Source organism: Myodes glareolus, chromosome 9, assembly GCF_982192425.1.
Source record: "Myodes glareolus chromosome 9, mMyoGla1.1, whole genome shotgun sequence".
NCBI classification, from domain to species: domain Eukaryota; kingdom Metazoa; phylum Chordata; class Mammalia; order Rodentia; family Cricetidae; genus Myodes; species Myodes glareolus.
The window spans coordinates 84,729,316-84,751,087 of record NC_142034.1 but is presented as its reverse complement, the minus strand read 5'-3'; the positions used below and the strand labels follow the sequence as shown (position 1 = coordinate 84,751,087).

At 36.5% G+C, this 21,772-nt stretch overlaps 1 long non-coding RNA gene across 1 annotated transcript; it reads left to right on the top strand.

Moving 5' to 3' along the window:
- The first annotated feature begins 18,965 nt into the window (after positions 1-18,965).
- Positions 18,966-20,682, top strand: LOC148121011 (uncharacterized). Its single transcript, XR_015738686.1, has 2 exons — positions 18,966-19,040; positions 20,068-20,682. It is a non-coding gene; the product is annotated as an uncharacterized LOC148121011 (long non-coding RNA).
- Positions 20,683-21,772: the final 1,090 nt, after the last annotated feature.

Below are 21,772 nucleotides of genomic sequence, written 5' to 3'. Positions count from 1 at the left end.
ACGCTTAACCTTGTCAACTACAGCCTGGCTTTTTAGAGTTTATTTCTCCAACTCACTCTGCATAAAAGAACGTATGGCCTGTAATGAGTATTTTTACATTTACTAGCCATCCCAAAGTCTGGGCAAAGACTATTAGGTACCTTATGTTAGAGTCTGTGTGATTCATATCTGCCTTCCTATAACTGGCTTCTGTTACATAGCTTATTGTCCTCCAAGCTTGCTTTTGCCCTTAAGACCATCAGAATCCACAAACCATCATTCACGTCATCAAATTTATTTTTTATTGGATTTGAAGATCATTTTTACCATTACACTATCTTACAACATTTAATGTGATTTAACCCTTTCCCAATAAAGCACTCCATCATTTCAAGAATGGAAGTGCCAATTCTTTTGCTGTAATGAAGTTATAACGCCCATGTCCACTGCTATTATTCAGCAGTGGCAATCAAGGCCCAATGGGATGTACACCATTTAGGAAGCAAGATTTTCAATGGATCTTGGCTGGTCCACATACACACTTTCTCACAGATTATCTCTGTTGAGCATTATGTCTGAAATTTTAACCAAATAATTACACTAATAATTAATACATTGACCTAGTCAAAATGCAAATAAGATTTATAAACAATATTTCTCAACTATAAAGATCCATAGAATAATCTTATTCCAAGTTAATTCATCCAACCACATTGTTATACCTCACTGGTTCTGACCTTAATTCTATCTTAAACCAAAAGGTTTGCTTAGCAGTGACCTTTTCAGAATGTTCCAGTGATCTGGCAGAGCAGGCATTTATAAAGTAGATGAGTCACATAATACAAATGTGTTAACACCTCTGATTGGCACAAGACAAGCCACTGAACAGGAGAGTAGGAAGGAGTGCTCCCTACAGGGAGTGCTTCCTTACAGGGATTCCAGTTGAATTTTGATTTCAGACAGCACACATAGTACTGAAAATTCACATCAGATTTTGTAACTGTATCTATTATCAAAACCTACGGATATATACAAAAGTGTAACAGGATGTCTATGAGGAATTGTAGACGGAAAAACTCCATTGGAGCCAAAATCCAATGGGCCATTGGAGTTTGGCCAAGAACATTTAATCAAAGAAAATACTGTGAAATAACTTCTTTCTTGAAAATCTAAAAAAAAAAAAGTTATCTTGAAAATCTAAAAGAAAAGACTAATCTGTAAGGTGAGGATACAGTGTGCAGAAATCACAACACGCCTGATATGACCAAGCCATCTTCTCAGGGCCATGAGCCCATTTCTCACATTGAAACCAGACTCAATGGGACTAAGTTAATTGCCTCTACAACTTCCTTTCCAAATTAAATTAGTACATGCCAGCATCCCTCTTTGATAGACAGGGAAGAAATTTAAATTCTAAAGTCTCATGTAAATGATAATTAACTACAGCTTACAAAGTCTTTCACACTATGAGCATTTTAGAATAGACTTAATATATCTACATGTGGGGGGATGTGGGAAGAGAATTATCACTTGTGCATCTTTGGAGTAATAATATTTTGAAACAATTTCTGTATTTAGCTGAAGATATGGGACCCCAGCATAACAACCAAGGTAAAGTAAGTGTGTGTCTTCATTAAATATTGAGCCTATATGATATTTTGCACTATAATTCTTAAGGTTAGAAGAGAACACTTTTAAAAATAAGTCTCTAGTTGCTATGGGAAAATGTTGTAATATCATAAATAAACAACAACCTTAGCTTGTTCTTCTCAGCAGATTAAAGACAGATGTTCATTTGTCAGTGAATGCTGAGCACAAATTCAACATCTTTTTCTACATCAAATGTTTACATGTATATTTAAGTGGCAAGCTTGTTATCCTGAGTACATATGTAACATAATTTCTCAGTCTATGAGAATCAATGGAAAATTCAATTATTTTTGTGGAAATGTTTATACTGAATGAGGCTAGGGCCTTTTGATTATCTGAGGCTCACAGGGATACTTGGAGAGTCAAGTTATATGCAATAAGGTAAATTGTATAAGTCTGAAGTAGATAGAATCACGTGAAAACTACCTCTTCCCTTAATTTTTGTGCACATATGTGTGCATACACAAGTGTGGTATATAAATGCACATATATGTATGTGTGTGAATGCATGTGTATGTATGTGTGTATAAAGGCGAAGACACCATATGTACATGGAAATGACAGAAGACAACTTCAAAAAACAGTAGGCTTTTTCCTTCTCTGTTGAGGCATATTCATTTTGCTGTCTACATCTATGTTGCATATTCCAAGCTGTCCAGCCCTCCTGTCAGAGTGACCTATCTCCCTCAGGAGCATTGGGAGTACAGGCAACCTATATTTAAGTCTGACTTTTATATAGTTTTGGGATTTTCAGACTCATTTTTCCTGGTTGCATGGCAAGCACGTTTACCCAGTGGGCAATCTTCCCAGGGTTGTAAATTTAATCTTAAGTATCTTTTTTTCACCTATTGTTTTTATTAAGAATTTTTAATACATTTTTTTTCTCATTTTGCATACCTATTTCCATTTCTACTCCCCACTCCTCCCACTCCACCCTTGTCTCTACCTCTCCTTCTATTCCTCAGAAAGAGTAAGACTTCCCATAGGGAGCCAACAAAGGCTGTAGGTTCACTTCCAGACAAGACCAAGACCCTCCCCCATATGTCCGGTCTGAAAAAAGAGAATGCACCCCTATATGCTGTAGAGAGCTGCGTGGAGCTGTGCTTTTAAGATGGCACCTGCTGCCGCCCTCCGCGAGCCCCAAAGCGAGCGCTCTCTGTGATAAACAACTCCTTTTATGGTGATGGCCCGTGACCTGCTATGATCGTGTGTTGCTTGCGTATGCTTGAGACTATGGGCAATGTCCACGTGGCACTCCGGGATAGGCGACCATAGCCTATATAAGGGCTGGGAGAGGTCTGCCCCGAAACAGAGAGAAACAGGAGAGAAGCGAGAGAGAAGCAAAGGTCCTGAATAAACTGCGCACAAGAAGAGTTCCGTGGTCGCGTCGTCATTGCAGGTTCGAGGCGGTTTGCATCAATATGCCAGTTCAAGCACTAAGGATAAATCCTAGTCTCACTGTCAGTGGTCCCACAGACTTCCCAAGCTTCACAACTGTCCCCCACATTCTGTGGGCCTAGTTTGATCCTATGCAGGTTCCCTACTATTGGTCCAGAGTCAGTGAGCTCTCACTAGCTCAGGTCAGCTGTTTGTTTGGGTATCGCCATCATGATCTTGACCCCTTTGCTCATATTATTGCTCCTCTCTCTCTTGTGCTGGTTTCCAGTAGCTCAGCCCACTGCTTTGCTATAGATCTCTGTATCTTCTTCCATCAGTAGCTGGTTGAAGATTCTATGATGTCAATTAAGAAGAGCTAATACTAATATTCCTCAAATTATTTTACACAATAGAAAGAAAAGAAACATTGCCAAACTCTTTTTATGGGATGACAGTTACCCTGGTACCCAAACTGCATTTCCCTCATGAACATTGGTGCAAAAATACTCAATAAAATACTGGCAAGCTGAATCCAAGAACACATCAAAAAATCATCTACCATGATCAAGTTGGTTTCATCCCAGTGATGTAGGGATGGTTCAACATATGGAAATATATCAATGTAATTAATCATATATAACAACCTCAGAGAAAAAAAACATATGATAATCTCATTAGATGATGAAAAAGCATTTGATAATGTACAAAATCAATTCATGATAAAGGTCTTAGAGAGATCTGAGCTACAAGGAAAGTATCTAAACATAATAAAAACAATATACTACAAGCCATCAGCCAACATCAATTTAAATGTAGAGAACTTCACAGTGATTCCACTAAAATCAGGAACAAAACAAAGCTGGCCACTCTCACCATATCTATTCAACTTGAATAGGTGCTTGAAGTTCTAGGTAGATCAACAAGACAACAAAAAGGATATCAAAAGATAAAAATTGGAAAGGAAGAAGTCAAACTTATGCTATTTGCAGATGATATGACAGTGTACATAAATGACTCCAAAAATTCAGCAAGGGAACACCTACAACTGCTAAACACTTTCAGTAATGTGATAGGATACAGGCCCAACACAAAAGTAGCCCTCCTGTATACAAATGATAAGGGACTCAGAATGAAATCAGAGAAACATCACCATTTGGAATAGCCACAAATAAAATAAAATACATTGGGGTAGCACTAACTAAAAAAAGTAAAAGAGCTATACAACAAAGACTTTGAAGTCTTTAAAAAAAGAAATTGAGGAACATATCAGAACATGGAAAGATCTCTCAGATTCTTGGATAGGTAGAATCAACATAGCAAAAATGGCAATCCTACCAAAAGAAATCTACAGATTCAATGAAATTCCCATTAAAATCCCAGCAAAATTCTTTACAGACCTTGAGAGAACAATACTCAACTTCATATGGAAAAACCAAAGACTCAGAATCCAAGAATAGCCGAAACAATCCTCTACAATTAAGGAATTTTTGAAAGCATCATCATCCCTGACATCAAGCTCCATTATAGAGCTACAATAGTTGAAACAACTTGGTATTGGCATAAAAACATACAGGTGAGTCAATGGAATTGAATTGAAGACCCTGATATCGATGCATACACTTATGAATACCTAATTTTTGACAAAGATGCTGAAATTATATAATGAAAAAAAGCATTTCAACAAATTTTGCTGGCATAACTGAATGTCAACAAATAAAAGAATGCAAATAGATTCATATATATCCTCATGCACAAAACTGAAGTCCAAATAAATTAAAGACTTCAACATAAATTCAGCCACACTGAACCTCATTGAAGAGATAGTGGGAAGTAATCTTGAAGGCATGGGAACAGAAGATGATTTCATAAATATAACACCAATATCACAGACAATGAGAAAATGAAAGTAACAATTAATTAAGGGGACCTCTTGAAACTGGGAAGCTTTTGTACGGTAAAGGACATAGTCACAAAACAAAATAGCAGCCTACTGAATAGGAAAAATCTTCACCAACCCCACATCAGATAGAGGACTGATCTCCAAAATGCGTGAAAAACTCCAGAAACCAGACATAAAATTAGCAAATAATTCAATAAAAAATAGTATACAGATCTAAACAGAATTCTCAACAGAAGAATTGAAAATGACTGAAAGATACTTAAGGAATTGCACAACATACTTAGCTCTCAGGGAATGCCAATCAAAATGATTCTGAGATACCATTTTACACTGGTCAGAATAGATAAGATCAAAAATAGCTAAAACAGCTTATGCTGGAGAGGTTGGAGCAAAGAGAACACTCCTGCAACGCTGTTGGGAGTGCAAACTTATAAAGCCACTTTGGAAGTCAGTGTGGCAGTTTCTCAGAAAATTGGGAGTCAGTCTTCCTCAGGACCCAGCAATACCATTCTTTGGCATATACCCAAAGAATGTGCAGTCATACCACAAGGACATTTGCTCAACTGTTTTATAGCAGCATATTTTATGAATATGTCTATTCATCATAGCCAGAATCTAGAAAGTACCTAGATTCCCCTCAACCAAAGAATGGGTAAAGAAAATGTGGTACAATTACACAACGGAGTACTACTAAGCTTTAAAAAAACAAAAACAAAAACAAATCAAATAATCTTGAAATGTACATGTAAATGGATGGAACTAGAAAATGTCATTCTAAGTGAGGTAACCCAGACCCAGATAGACAAACATGGTATGTACTCACTCATAAGTGGATATGGCGTGTAAACCAAAAGACAACCAGCCTTCAGTCCATGATCCCAGAGAAGCTAGGTAAGAAGGAGAAATTAATGAGAGACATACATGGATCCCCCAGAAAGAGGAAACTTCTGAGAAACTTAGGAGGTGGTGGGAAAACGGAGGGTGGAAGGGGAGAGGAAGAGGATGAGAGGATGTAGGAGGAGAACATGGGAGACCAGGATGCACAAGTAGGGAAAAGGACAATGAAAAAGAGAAAAGAAAGTGCTATCTTGATTGAGGGAGTCATTAAAAGGCTAACAAGAAACATGGCACTAGGGACTATCCCAGGAATTTAAAAGAATGGCTCCAGCTTAGACTCCTAGCAACAGTGGAGAGGATGCCTAACGTGACCTTCACCTGCAATCAGATTGATGAGTACCTTGTCTTCTTAAGTGTCTTTATTGCAATGCTTTTGTAGGTTTCTGATACCAAATGAAAGTAACTCATTTATATTAGGACACATCTTTAAAATAACCATTCTTTTTTTAATTTTTTTTTGTAAAAGACGCAACATGTGACCACTACATGGAAAATGTGTTTAAAAGGATTTAGTCTTTCAATCTCCTTCCAAATTATCAATCACTGTTTAAATTTGAATCCTTGAACAGAAATGTCATCTTAACAAATCAGTTACTATTATTCCTCTATGTTGGTTTCTGAATTCCGAAATTACAAATTTACGGTCAAGGCAGAGAAGCACTTAAGTCTCTCTTATCTTTTCTGTGGCTCAGTGAAATACTCTGGTTTTGCATTCATACTGTAGCTTAAACCCTGATAATTATGAATGTGGTCATCATAAATTTATTGAATCACTCTGACGCTTAAATATTGCTTTATCATTAAAGTGATAATAATATACTACCTCAAAGAGTTGCTGCAGGAACGGAATAGCCTCCAGCTACCAGGACAATTACAGACACAATAAACTATAGCTATTACCATTAATAATAATCAGGGCATCTGCATCTTAGAATCCAGGATTGACTACGTGAATACTAAGGTTGTTGGAGGATCGTTGTTCAAAAGTGCGCATGTGATTTTGATGTTGGTGAGAAGGACATTTAGCTCAATTTCTCCAGAAAACTGAGTCTACAAAGAAACTGTCACGTAGTCTACACATTGCCTGCAAAAGTTATAAAGGGCCAGCAAACCTAAAATAAAGGTTAGCAGTTTAAATGTTAACATAGACCCCGAGGAGACACACAGCTAGTGCACATCCTAGAGAAGAGAATACTTATGACAAAAGATAATCTATATATAAATGTCCTTCAACATTAAATGGATAAACAACCATGACACATTCATATAAAAGACACTGCTCATCAATCTAATTAATGGCTAATGCTTGAAAACAGTGATCCATTCTCGACAGCAGAAAGACAAAATTGCAGTATAAAAAAGTTTCATGCATGATTCTCCATTTACCTAACACGGTCAACATGAATATGGTATTGATGTAATTAGCTACATCAATGACTTCCAAGAGTTGGCTGACAATGTAATTATTATTGGGCAAATAGTTGAATAGATCTCATTGTGTATAGGTACCACATTTTTTCATGCATTCATCAGTTGATGGACATCTGATTATTTTATCCCTCTGCCTCTCATATTTTGTAGCAGTAAAAGAATAGAAGCCCTCAAGCAGATGAAACAATTTGACATACAGAACTTTTGCCTTATTTCAATGGCAGGAAACTTTTCTTGGTGGTGGGGTAGGTGAATAATGCTTCAAATGAGGATGATTATTAAGATGGTGAAAGTGGCAATTAAAATTAAATGTGTAGCTATCCATCTATCTCTATATATCTTCCTGCCTTAATTCGGTTTCCTGAGAAGCACACCCTGAGGCAAAGATTTAATTGCAAATAATTATTTTGGAATGTCATCTTCGTAAATACACAGGAGAAGTACAAGTAAGGCAAGAGAGGAAGCCAGTCAGGAGCTGATTCTTAAGCAAGTTACTGTGCGAATAATAGGAATTGAATCCTGCTAGAGAAATCTGAGACCTTACCTAAAACTGTGGCCATATAGGTGTTCACATATAAATCTCCATTGGTTGTGGTTATAATGTGCTTCTTTGAACAGTTTGTGTTCATAGGGCTTCGGCCAAAAGTAAAGTAGTCAAGTGGCCAGTGATGTACCCTAAGTAAAAAATTAAGGTACTGAATATTGATCACTGTCATATATGCATTGAAATGTTTAAGGTGACAAGATTCTGGTATACCCCCCAAAAAACATATGTTCAGTATGTTTGATACTGTTTATAATATATATTAACAATCACTTAACTAATAAATGTGCTACTTAAGCTCGTTGAATGAATAAGAGACTTATATTATGACTTCTGTTGAGATTTAATTTTAATTCAATTTAACATATATTTGCTTTGAGATGAAGCAAGATTTTCTAACCTATTTAGTTGTGTATTTGTTAATAAAATATAAGTCATTAAGCAGTTTTCTTGTTTGAACATTACTAGGTATCATAATCTAACCCTTGATAATCTTGCAATCACTTGACAGTAGCTAAATCATACTATTCAATAGTAACCTTGTTTGTACATTTATTCCATATATATGGAATTAAATCTAAAATAGCAATTCAATGCAGTTATACTAAATACACTGCTCATTTACGTGGTCATCTATTGCAAATTATTATACGGAATGAAAACTTGACATATATATGTGTGCAACTGAAGTAAAGACAGATTTCACACCTGTATCACTACAAAAATAAAACAATATTATATTCCTTAGGATGTCTACGATGCCACTGAATGTTAAAATTTTTATCTCCATTATAATCTTATGAAAGTTCCATTGTATATGCAATGAATTAGAACGTCATCTTGCAGTACATGATTGTACTCTGTAAACTTCAGTGCATCAACAGTTTCTCATTACTTGATATCATAGAGAATAATCTGGAGAAATCTGCTTTCCACTAGCAACAAACATTTAGAGTATTGATAAGGAAATAAGTTAATGAATGTATGCTGACAGAGCTCACACCCTCACATCTGCAGAGACTGATGATCAACTTCTCTATGTGAAAATGTAAAAAATTTAACTCACATGTTAACTGGACTTTGTTATAGATATTGCATTATAAGAATATGCTAGAGCAGATATTCCTCGTATAAGGTGATTCTGTATATGTCAAGTCCATTCTTTTGAGATAAGTTATGTAAACAAAATAGCATTGGCTATGAATAGAATTTGGAAAACAAGTGGCAGTGGTGTGCTATGGGGTCATTGGAAATGGGACCAGGATATAACTCTATGCATGAACTGACTTTGTGGGGCCCATTGTCTATGGAGAGATACCTTGCTCAGCATAGGCATGGGGGAGTGATTTGGTCCTGACTCAACAAGGTAATAGGACAGACCTAATTGACTAAGGAGGGAATGGAGGTGGGGGAGGGGAGGAACATGAGAGGAGACAAAAGGAATTGGGATTGGGATGTAAAAATAAATATTTTTTTTTTCAAAAAAAGATTTTAATACTAAGATTAGTGTACTTATTTGAAAAGTTCAATTTGAGGCCTTAGTCAGGTCCTCTGTGAGTCCAGGCATGAATCTGGGACCTCTGATGGAGTAGTCCAGAGCCAGAGACCTTTGTGGGACCAGCCCCAAACCAGGGACCTCTTCAGGAGTGGGCCCAGACCAGGGATATCTATGGAAACAGGTCTGACCAGCAATCTAGGTGGGAGCAGACCTGAGGCAGTGAACTCCATGGCACAAATCTGGAATGTCCAAGACAGTAGGCCTGAGCCAAGACTTCTGCCAGAGCATGCCCAAGGCAACAACCTCAGCAGAAGGAGCCAGAAGCAAGCAATCTCCTTGAGAGTAGGCTTGAACAACCTCTGGTGTTGCAGAGCAAATCCTGGGAGCACTGAGAAACCTCCAGGAGCACAGAGTGACCAACAGGGTGACTAGAACTGTGGCCCTGGCTGTACCATGAGGAGCAACTATCTGAGCCTTGGATGCAATGACATCTGGAAGATTGATCACAAGAGTCACAGGCAGCCCCAACTATACCAATCAGAGGAAAAGTTGGGTAGACAAGGTAAGAACACACAAAGCACCACAAAGAGTAACATGACACCAGTAAAAACTAGTGGCCCTACAACAGGAAGACTTGAATAACCAAATATAGATGAAGTTAAAAAAAAAACCTAAAAATAACTTTAAGAGAATGTTTGAGGCCTTTAAAGAGAAAATGGAAAATTCCCTCAAAGAAATGGAGTAAAAGACAAACAAAAAAATTGGAAAACACCAACAAATTCCTTTAAGAAAAACAAGAAAAATCAATCAAATACATGAAAGAAACTATTCAAGACTTGAAAACTGAAATAGAGACAATAAAGAAAACACAAGTTGAGGGAATTATAGAAACAGAAATCATGAGAAAATTATCAGAAACCAGAAATGCAAGCATAAAGAGTAAAATAAAGGAGATGGAAGAAAGAATCTGAAATGCTGAGGATACAATAGAAGAAAAAGACTCATCAATCAAAGAAAACATTAAACCTAACAAAAACTTAACACAAAATATCCAGAAAATATGGGACACCATGAAAAGACCAAACCAAAGTATAGAAGAAGAAGTCCAACTCAAAAACATAGAAAATATATTTAAGAAAATCATAGAAAAAAAAAACTTTCCCAACCTAAAGAACGATATACCCATGAAGATACTAGAAATTTACAGAACTCCAAATAGACTGGATCAAAAAAAAAGTCCCCTTGCCACATAATAATCAAAAAACATACAGAATAAAGAAACAATATTAAGATCTGCAAAGAAAAAAGGCCAAGTAACATATAAAGGCAGACCTATCAGAAGTATACCTGACTTCTCAATGAAAACAATGATAGCCAGTCCTGGTAAAGCATTATGCAGAAATTAAGAGACCACGGATGCCAGCCCAGACCACTACACCCAGTAAAACTTTCAAACACCACATACTGGGTAACAAAACAAACCTCAACAGATAACAAAAAAATTGGAATAATCCTGTGTATCTTGTTGGATTACCATATCTTAAAATTAAAATTCAACAGCAACACTAGTTCAAGAAAGCCCACAAACACATGCAAATTAAACAATGCTCACCTGCAACATCAATGGGTCAAGGAAGAAATAAAGGAAGAAATTAAAGACCTCCTAAAAGTCAATGAAAATTGGTGTGGAAGGTCCTTCTGTCTATGTGTTGCTTTTATTGGTTAATGAATAAAGAAATTGGTTTGACCTGATAGAGCAGAGTAGAGCTGGGGAAAGGAGGCTAGGGGGAACTAAATTGAAAGCTTTAAGAAAAAAAAAAGGAGGAGTGAGAGAGAAGCCATGTAGTCTCTCTGGAGACAGATGCTGGAACTTTACCCAGTAAGCAACAGCCTTATGCCAATAGCAATATACAGTTTAATGGAGATGGGTTAATTTCAGATATGAGATAGCCAGAAATACACTTAAGCTATTGGCCAAACAGTATTGCAAATAATATGGTTTCTGTGTTTACCTTGGGGATGTGCAGTCAGGGACAAATGAGTAGTCTTCTTACAACAAATTGGCACTTTAATGTATGCGAGCTAAATCCACATAAAACCCGAGAGGGCTTGGAAAGGAATTTTCTAGACACTAAAATACAAAATTTAACTGCCTTTTTTTCCCAGATGGGCTCTGCTTGCTGGCAACATGTTGCAGCTCCTTTAAGAGAGGTCTTCGTGATTTCCACAGTAGCTGCAGAAGTTTGCATTCCCACCAACATTGGATGAGTGTTGCCCTCACTTCACATCCTCTCCAGCATAGGCTATCATTGGTGTTTTTGAGTTTAGCTATTCTGACAGGTGTAAGATGGTATCTCAAAGTTGTTTTGATTGCATTTCCCTGATTGCTAAGGAGGTTGAGCATGACCTTAAGTGTCTTTTGGCCATTCGAAGTTCTTATGCTGAGAATTCTCTGTTCAGTTCAGTACCCCATTTTTTAAATTGGGTTAATTAGAGTTTTAGTGTCTAGTTTCTTGAGTTCTTTGTATATTTTGGAGATCAGACCTTTGTCTGATGAGGGGTTAGTGAAGATCATCTCCCAATCAGTAGGTTGCCTTTTGGTCTTAATGACAGTGTCCTTTGCTTTACAGAAGCTTCTCAGTTTCAGGAGGTCCCACTTATTCATTGTTGCTCTTATTGTCTGTGCTACTACAGTTCTACCTGAGAAGTGCCCTCCTGTGCCCATGTCTTGTAGACTACTTCCCACTTTCTCTTCTATCAGGTTCAATGTGATCAGATTAATGTTGAGGTCTTTAATCCATTTGGACTTGAGTTTTGGGCATGGTGATAGATATGGATCTATTTTCATTCTTCTACAGGTTGACATCCAGTTATCCCAGCACCATTTGTTAAAGATGCTTTCTTTCTTCCATTGTATAGTTTTAGCTCCTTTGTCGAAAATCAGGTGTTCATAGGTTTGTGGATTAAGATATGTGTGTTTGATTCAATTCCATTGATCAACATCTCTATTTTTGTGCCAATACCAAGCAGTTTTCAAACATTAAATCTTTGAAGAAAGAATTTGAAGAAGACACCAGAAAATAGAAAGATCTCTCGTGCTCTTGGGTAGGTAGAATGGTAATCTTACCAAAAGTCATTTACAGATTCAATGAGATGGCCATCAAAATCCCAGGAAAATTTTTCACAGACTTCAAAAGAATAGTATTCAACTCCATATGGAAAAGAAAAAAAAGAAAAAGAAAAGAAAAGAAAAAGAAAAAAACCCAAGGATAACCAAAACAATCTTGTACAATAAAGGAATTTCTGATTGTATCACAATCCCTGACTTTAAACTCTACTACAAATTTATAGTTATGAAAACAGACTGATACTGGCATAAAAACAGACAGTAGGACAAATAGAACCAAACCAAAGGCCCAGATATTAATCCACACATCTATAACACTCAGTTTTTTGACAAAGAAGCAAAAACTATAAAATGGAAAAAGAAAGCATATAAACAAATGGTGCTGGCATAACTGCACATCAACATGTAGAAGAATGAAAATAGATCCATATATATCACAAAGCACAAAACTCAAATCTAATGGATCAAAGGCCTCAACATAAAGGCATCCTCATAGAAGAGAAACTGAATGCATTGACACAAAAGTCCACTTCCTAAATATAACCTCAGTAGCACAGACACTGAGAGAAACAATTAATAAATGGGACATTCTGAAACTGAGACGCTTCTGTAACGCAAAGGACACAAGACAAAATGGCAGACTACAGAATGGTAAAAGTAGGCCAGAATCTTTTATGAGGTTCTAAAAATCATCATTTTCTGGATCAAAGATTTTATGGTAATAATAGAGTTTGAAACTACCAGTTGAAAATACAGAGAAAACCTTTCAAGGTATAATCACATGGATATAGTATTTAAGAATAAGATTCTCACAGTTTAAGGCATAACAACCAAATTTGCACCTGATTATTGTTGAATCATAAAGCTTCCCTATTGAGCATAGGTAGTTCTAAGATTGCACTGACAGCCTACAAAATGGGAGTATTGGCTTTGACAGTTATTCTTCTCACACAGTGTTACTACCAAGATTATATAAAGAACTCAAAAATGTTGAAAACAAAAAGAATAATTTTTTTATTTTAGGTAAAATTAGGTAAAATTATTACCTAATTTGTAAATAGGTAAGGAAATGAAATAGTTCTTTGAAGAATTACAAGCAGCAACAAATATATGGGTAAAGCCTAGACACTCTTGTAGATATAGGAAATTCAAATCTGCAATAATACTCCATCCTGTCACTATTTTCATGGAAAACCATTTACTAGTGAGGTGGCATAAAGCAGACACACTTACAAATTGTTTGGTGGAAGGTAAATCAAAGTAGGCAAAAAATGGAGATTGATATAAATGATTCAATAAGCAAAAATTACCATAGGACCCAGCTGTATCAACACACACACACACACACACACACACACACACACACACACACACACACAAACACTCCAAGAAATCAGTTACAAGACAAAATAGGCATCTGTAAATCCATGCTCATACCAGAGCTACTCTTAATAGCCAAGTGATGGAATAAGACTGGTCTATTAAAAGTCACTTATTTTTTATTTTAAAAAAGAAAACAAATTATCTTTTTTCATTTTATGTAACAAACCCAGTTCCCACTCCCACTCCTCCTCCCATTCCGTCCACCTACCTCCCATCCACTTCTTTTTCTATTTCCTAATATTTTTTTATTACTTCATAAATAATATCATTCAAATTTCCACTTCCTCCCCTCTTCCCACTTCCGTCCCGCTCCCACACTCTCCTGCCACTTTCCCTCTCCAGTCCTAAGAGAGGGCAGGGTACCCTGCCATGTGGGAAGTCCAAGTCCCCCACCCCTCCGTCCAGGCTTAGGAAAGTATGCATCCAAATAGAGTAGGATCCCGAAAAGCCAGTACATGCAGTAGAGACAAATTCAAGGGTCATTATTGACTTCTCAATCTGTCCCAATTGCCAGCCACATTTATAGGGTCCAGTTTGATCCTATGCTCGTTCAGGCCCAGTTCAGCTGGATTTGGTAAGCTCCCATTAGCTCAGGTACACTGTCTCAGTGGGTGGACCAACCCCTAGTGGTCCTGACTTCCTTGATCATATTCTCCCTCCTTCTGATCTTCAGCTGGACCTTGGGAGCTCAGTCTGATGCTCCAATTTGAGTCTCTGTCTCTATCTCCATTTGTCTTTAGACAAAGGTTCTATGGTGATATTCAAGATAGTCATCAGTCTGACTATGGGACAAGGCCAGTTCAGGCACCCTCTCCTCCACTGTCCAAGGTTTTAGCTCAGGACATCCCCGTGGACACCTGGAAATCCCTCTAGATTCAAGCCTCTTGCCAACCCTAAAATGTCTCCCTTAATTAAGATATCTTCTTCCCTGCTCCCATATCCATCCTTCCTCCAGCTCAATCATCCCACTCCCCTAAGCTCTCCCCAACCCTCCCCTTCTCACTTCTCTCTCCCACTCTCCCCTTCCCCCACTCCACCCCTACCCCCATGCTCCCAACTTTTGCCTGGCGATCTTGTAAAAGATACTTTAAAATAAAGTAACTGTGGTATTTATACAGAATGGTTTATTATCCAATATGAGGAAAAATTAGTAGCATCTACTATGCAGAAAAATTATTAAAACTGTCGATCAATTTAGCAAAATAAGAGAGACTTACCAAAACAACGGCCCTTTATTTTATCTCATGTGGGGACGTGTGTGTGTGTGTGTGTGTGTCTGTGTGTGTGTGTGTGTGTGTGCGCGCGCGCGCGCGCGCACGCGCGCGTGGACATACTGTGAAAGTAGAATGTGGGCTTGTTTTTTACAAAAAGAAAATTACAAAGAACAGTAAGAAGTATAAACTCAGGACCTAGCACATAATATACTTGAGTGAAAGTAACATTGTGAACCATATACCAATATTCAATTAATGTGCACTAGTATGAATATTTTTAACTGACATGAATATATATATATATATATATATATATATATATATATATATATATATATATATATATGCACACACATTTGGGAGAAAAGGGGCCAATAAGAAGGAGGAAGCCTCAAAGGGCAATGAAGTAATGCGATGAAATGTACATGTAGACAAGGCTGAAGGTACCATAATGATATTTGTTATTTGGTAGAAATAACATATTCTAATTAAAGAAATAATTACCATCTTGTTAGTCACATGGTTGTAATACAAAAATAAAAGGAGAGGCAAACAGGATGAAAGGGCTGCTGTGACAGCAATCTCACATAAGAGAAGAGAGAAGGAAATTAATGAGCGAACTGGTGTCCCTCCATATTTTTCTAAATCATTTTATGTATGAAACCCAGTTTGAAGTGAGGCAAACAGGAGGAAACGTGGAATTGATAGACAAGAAGCAGAACGACATAATTTCAAAACTGCATTATTTTTTTCCAGAAATAAATTAAAACAAAATTTGACAACTTGGAGATAACTACTGAAATCAGACACACCAAAACAAACAACAAAAGTTCAATTAGGTATCAACTAATGGGTCAAGGTGAGAAAATAGAACTGGTTAGGTTTCTACCTGGAAATGGCTAATTACATCTCTGGCTATCTTCATATTCATCATTCAATTTGGCTTTAATGCACATATTAGTCAAGGGAAATTTTTGATGAATTTCATAACAGCAGTTGAACATGTTTTTATTTAATTGGAATTTATTGCAGCCTCATGGCTAATCCAATATTCATGCTTTAATTTATAGGTTTGATCAGAACATACCTTTAAGTCTTTTATTTTCTGTGACAAGATATAGAAGTTAAATATGATTTCACATTCCTGGAATGCATGGCCTGAGAAGACCAATGTAATATGTCCTTTGACTTTTGAGATGTGTTATTCTAAAACTATCATGTAGATCATAATCTATTATATAGTTGGATCAATCAGAGGGAGTTGAATCAGTAATATGCAAAAGAGGAGACCACCTTGAAAGGGATTACATGAAATAATTGTGAAAACATATGGCCTGGAAATTAAATTGTTTCTGCTAAACAAGTTGTATTAAACATATCAGGTAATTTTCAAGCATCTGGTAATTTTCAAGCTTATAAATCTATGCATTAGAGAGAGGTACAGAGAAAGAAAAAAATAATCTCCAGTTGCTTTTGATCTAAGAATGTACCCTGCTTTTTAAAAGTGTGTTTTAAACAAAGATTAAGAAATTAGACTCTTTTTCTATGACAAATAATTAAAACCTTTACAACTTCTAAGTTTCTAGTAATTTATTTTGTTTAGTCAAACAACAAATATTTACCCAATATCTCTTAGGCTCACTAGTAAATAAATGATAAATCAAAATACTATGATAAAATTACCACATAAAACAGATGATATTGCAGCTCTTTAATTTATACTAGAATAATACATAATACAATAAGGCTCCATTTGTGTTAGTTATAATGATGGCATTTATGTTTTAAGGAAAATGCACATTATACACTTTCCATGTACTCATATGCTCAGCTTGAACACTTTAATTCTCAAGTGACTGGGAAAGCACCAGAAATGTTTGACCTAGTCACAAAACAAGAGGATTGCTCTTAATGCCATAAAACAATAAGCATCAAATGAAGAAAGTCATTTTCATAAAGCACCCCAGAACATGTTGATTCATACAGATTTTGTTTAAAATATTAAAAGATCTTAAGAAAATAGTCTTGCTTGCTTTGAATTGTTTGAGTCATTGTTACTGTGCATTTGCCTTTTAAAAGTCTTATAATGAAGTATATTAGCTATGATAACATTAAAATACTACCTTAATACCCAATCAGAAACATCTTTTAGTGAACGAGGAATCCTACTGCCTTATTTTACTGACATACTCATGCTCTCTGTGACATAAAACCATAGCATGATGAAATTTTTTCAAAGATTATTTATTTCATGACATCCATGCAGTTTTCCCTGATGAACATCTCTATGGTAACAATAAAGATAATGCAATCAGTATAAAAAGTTTTTAATTGTAGTAGACACATTTCACTCTCTTTGCTTTATAGAAATTTAAATTATAGGCAAGAAATGAAAAAAATTATTCAATAAAGGCAATGATAAGCACAAGTATTTTGTAAAGAGCTTTCTATTTTAAGAAATGCCCTCTCATCTCAATTTTCACTGAATCTTACAACTGACAAATAATATGTCTTAGGTATTGACAATATTGTAGCTGTAGAAGTTTTGAATTCCCAAGAATCCTCAAATAAATAGAACTGGTAGCCTGAAAAGATACAAAGATTTTTTTTGATAATTTTTGATTGTCAATATGCCATGCCAGGCAAATCTACAAAGTTAATCTTAATAATGTAACTCTTGTCAAACTGAAAAACTATTGTTCTGCAAAAAATAAGACAATGGGTAATAAATAAAACTTATGTTCCTCAAATATAAAAGTATACTCCAAAACCTATTAAAAATAATTGTCAGATTTTTTTACAAAAAAATATAGACTGCTTTGTGACTAGGGTATCCTGGCCACGTATCGATTCAGAAGTTCAATCAAAATACCATAAAGTTCAGTCTTAGTCATATCGAGCAACACAGAGAAGATAAACAGTCCAAACAATTTTGCTGGTTTCCTCTGCATATACTGGATTTTTGGGATCCAGTCTGTTTGGATGCTCATCTTCCTGGACCTGGAGTGAGGCGGGAGGAACTTGGACTTCCCACAGGGCAGGAGACCCTGACTTCCCTTGGGGACAAAGAGGGAGGAGGAGAGGGAGGGGGGAGTGGGAGGGCGTTGGGAGGAGGGGCGTAAATGGAAACTTTTTATAATTTAATAAAATTACTAAAAAAAAATGTGGCATCTATCATAATAACACTGGACTTAGAGGCTATAGAGATTTTCTTAAAAAAATGAATAGAAATGAAATTCACTGGGTGACACTATGGTAGGAAGCTGTAATAAAATGGTCATATAACACTATATCAAATGATAATATACTAAATAGAGTCCCAATAGTCTATACTTAATATTCATAACAAAATATCAGAGTAAAAATTAAAATATATTAACAATGGATTCAGGGGAAAAATAGGGAAACATTACATTATTACATTTTAAATATCCCACTACAAAATTAATAAATAAATAAAATAGCTAGGAATAAATACAACCAAGGTAATGAAAGATTTATACAATTTAAAATACTGGTAAAAGAATTCAAAACTAAAAGTAGAATATATAGAAAAGTTCCCTCATGTTAAAACTGGCAGATTAATATTGTGAAACTGACTATATTACCAAAAGTAATATACAGATTCAATTCAATTCCCATTAAAATTCCCATGTTGCTCTTGGGAGAGGAAGAAAAAACACCTCAAGAATTCATATGACATTACAAATGACCATGAATAGTCAAGGTATCCCCAAGAAAGAAAGAAAAAGCTGGAGGTACCACAAAACTAGACTTCAAATTACAATGCATAGCTAAAGTGGCAATTACAGACTTAAACTGGCAGAAAAAAAAAAAAAAAACAGAAGTCCTGCAGGAGAATTATCTGTATTCTGTCAATCATGTTTTAAATAAACACTGATTGGCCAGGCAGGAGGTGTAGGAGGGAAAACCAGACAGGAAGTGGAAATGATCCAAGGAGAACAGGAGAATTCTGGGATTCATCCCACTCCTGCCCAGAGCACCAAAGCAGCAGGATGTGAGCTGCCTCACTGAAAAAGGTACTGAGTCACATGGCTAACATAGATTAGAAAAATGGGTTAATCAAGATATGAGAGTTAGCTAATAAGAAACCTGACCTAATTGGCCAATCAGCTTTATAACTTTTAGAGATCTCTTGTGTGATTTTACTCTGGGACTAAACAGCTGGGGGGCCAGGCAGGACAGAAACACAAACAAGCAGGCCACTCATGTTACGGAATGGCACCCACATGGATAACTGCATCCAAAGAATGACTGAGAAAGCTTGGAAAGACTAGACTAAAACATTTCAGTTTTCAGCCCTAGCAGGAAAAGAAGCTGCGCTGTTTTAAAATGCAGGCTTTCTGGGCCATCTGGCCAGGGAAAACTCTGACTCTTTCAAGCAGGCGGTCAGATGGATACAATGTTGCAGCTTGCTTCCTGGCAAGGACCTTGAAACGCCATAGGAGCTTTTGAGTGTTGTCTTCTCCATATTCCTTAGCAAATTAAAGACCCATGTGGTCAGAAAAAGAGAGATACAGAGTAAAGAGAGATTCAAAGAGGAAGAAAACCTCTAAATGGTTTACAGTGTGTTAAAAATATATGCAGGCTTGAAAAAAAAAGGTTTAAAGTCTTAAAATAAAAAAGAAAGAAAGAGAGTAGTTGGGTGTGGTGATACACACCTTTAATCCCAGAACTGGGGAAGCAGAGACAGACAGATCTCTGGGAGTTAAAGGATAGCCTGGTCTACAGAGGGAGTTTCAGGACAAAAATATACAGAGAACCTGTCTCAAAAAGCCAAAAGTTAAAAGTAAAAATAAAAGAAATAGAGGTTAAAATAAAGCTGCATAAAGATGGAAAATACATAGAGAATCTTGATAGTGTATGCTATTACGCTCTCTTTGAATTATTTTAATGCTGAGGAAGGAGCAACAGCTGCTAAAAGAAATTTGCTTATAAATGCTGCAGAATTAATCCAAGATAAGTATTTTGAAAATACCTTGGCTTCAAAATTGAAGTCAAAAGGTATGTTACTTTGGATAAGAGATTTTGCTTTTGTTTCCACAGAAAACGAGAGACTCTGGATTTTTTCAGAGTTAAGAAAAATCATCTTTGACCAAGGGAGACCACCTGAGAAATCGTCAGTAGGAACAGATGGCCCGATATCAGAGTTCTTCATCCAGAACAGGTTCAAGACTGCTACCTAAGATGATCAAGACTCACAGGACTTGATCACAACTCTAAATTTCCTTTAGGTCCCCATAAGATTATCAGCTGGAAGTAGCCTGGAATACTATGCCCACATTCCCAAAAAATGGACTATGGATATTTTCCTTTGTTTTTTTTTTTTTTTTTTTAAAGTGGGGGAAGTGGTGTGGGAGAATTATCTGTATTCTGTCAATTATGTTTTAAATAAACGCTGATTGACCAGGCAGGAGGTGTAGGTGGGAAAACCAGACAGGAAGTGGAAATGATGCAAGGAGAGCAGGAGAATTCTGGAGAGGAGGAAGTTGACTCCTCCCACTCCTATCCAGATCACCTAAGCAGCAGGATGTGAGCTGCCTCACTGAAAAAGGTACTGAGCCACATGGCTAACAAAGATTAGAAAAATGGGTTAATTAAGATGTGATAGTTAGCCAGTTCGAAGCCTGACCTAACGGGTCAATCAGCATTTATAACTTATAGAGTCCTTTGTATGATTTTTCTCTGGGACTAAACAGCTGGGGGGATGGGCGGGACAGAAAACTCCCCAACAAATAGGCCCCCTTTGGTGTGGGAGAATTGTCTGTATTCTGTCAATCATGTTTTAAATAAAACGCTGATTGGCCAGGCAGGAGGTATAGGATGGAAAACCAGACAGGAAGTGAAAATGATGCAAGGAGAGCAGGAGAATTCTGGGGAGGAGGAAGTTGATTCCTCCCACTCCTGCCCAGGCCGCTGAAGCAGCAGGATGTGAGCTGACCCACTAAAAAAAGGTACTGAGCCACATGGCTAAAATAGATCAGATAAATGGGTTAATCAAGATGTAAGAGTTAGCTAATAAGTAGCCTGACCTAATGGGCCAATTAGCATTATAACTTACAGAGATCTGTGTGTGATTTTTCTCTGGGACTAAACAGCTGGGGGGCTGGGCAGGACAGAAACACAAACAAGCAGGGCCCCTCATGTTACACCTCCTCATGTTACAAAGTCCCAAATATAAGATAACAGAGCTGTGGTCAACTATATTTGACTAAACTTGAAGTCAAACAAATGCAGTGGCGGGCGGGGGGCGGTGAAGAAAAGCCCATTAGGCAAATGTTGCTGGGAAATATGTTATTCTTTTGTAGAAGAATGAAATGAGATACATATCTTTCTTCCTGTACAAAAATCAACTCAAAATACATCAAATACTTTAATTTAAAATATGAAAATATGGAAAGTGATAGAATGAAACATGAGATAAATATAATATATAGGCATGAAACTTCTGAGTAGAGTTTTCCTATTCCAAGAATTAACCCCAAGTATATGGTTCCACATGGAATTGAAAAGTTTCTGTACAGTCAAAACTACCAGCAATACATTGGACAGCATAGCATGAGAAAAAAATCTTCCTCAGTTCTATTTCATACAGATGGCTATTAATAAGAATTTACAAAGAACTGCAAATACTAAACACACACACACACACACACACACACACTGCCAATCAATTAATGGGCTAATGAAATGAAAAGACAGTTTCTAACAGAAGACAATTACAAACTGTCTTTAAGTATTTTTAAAGTGT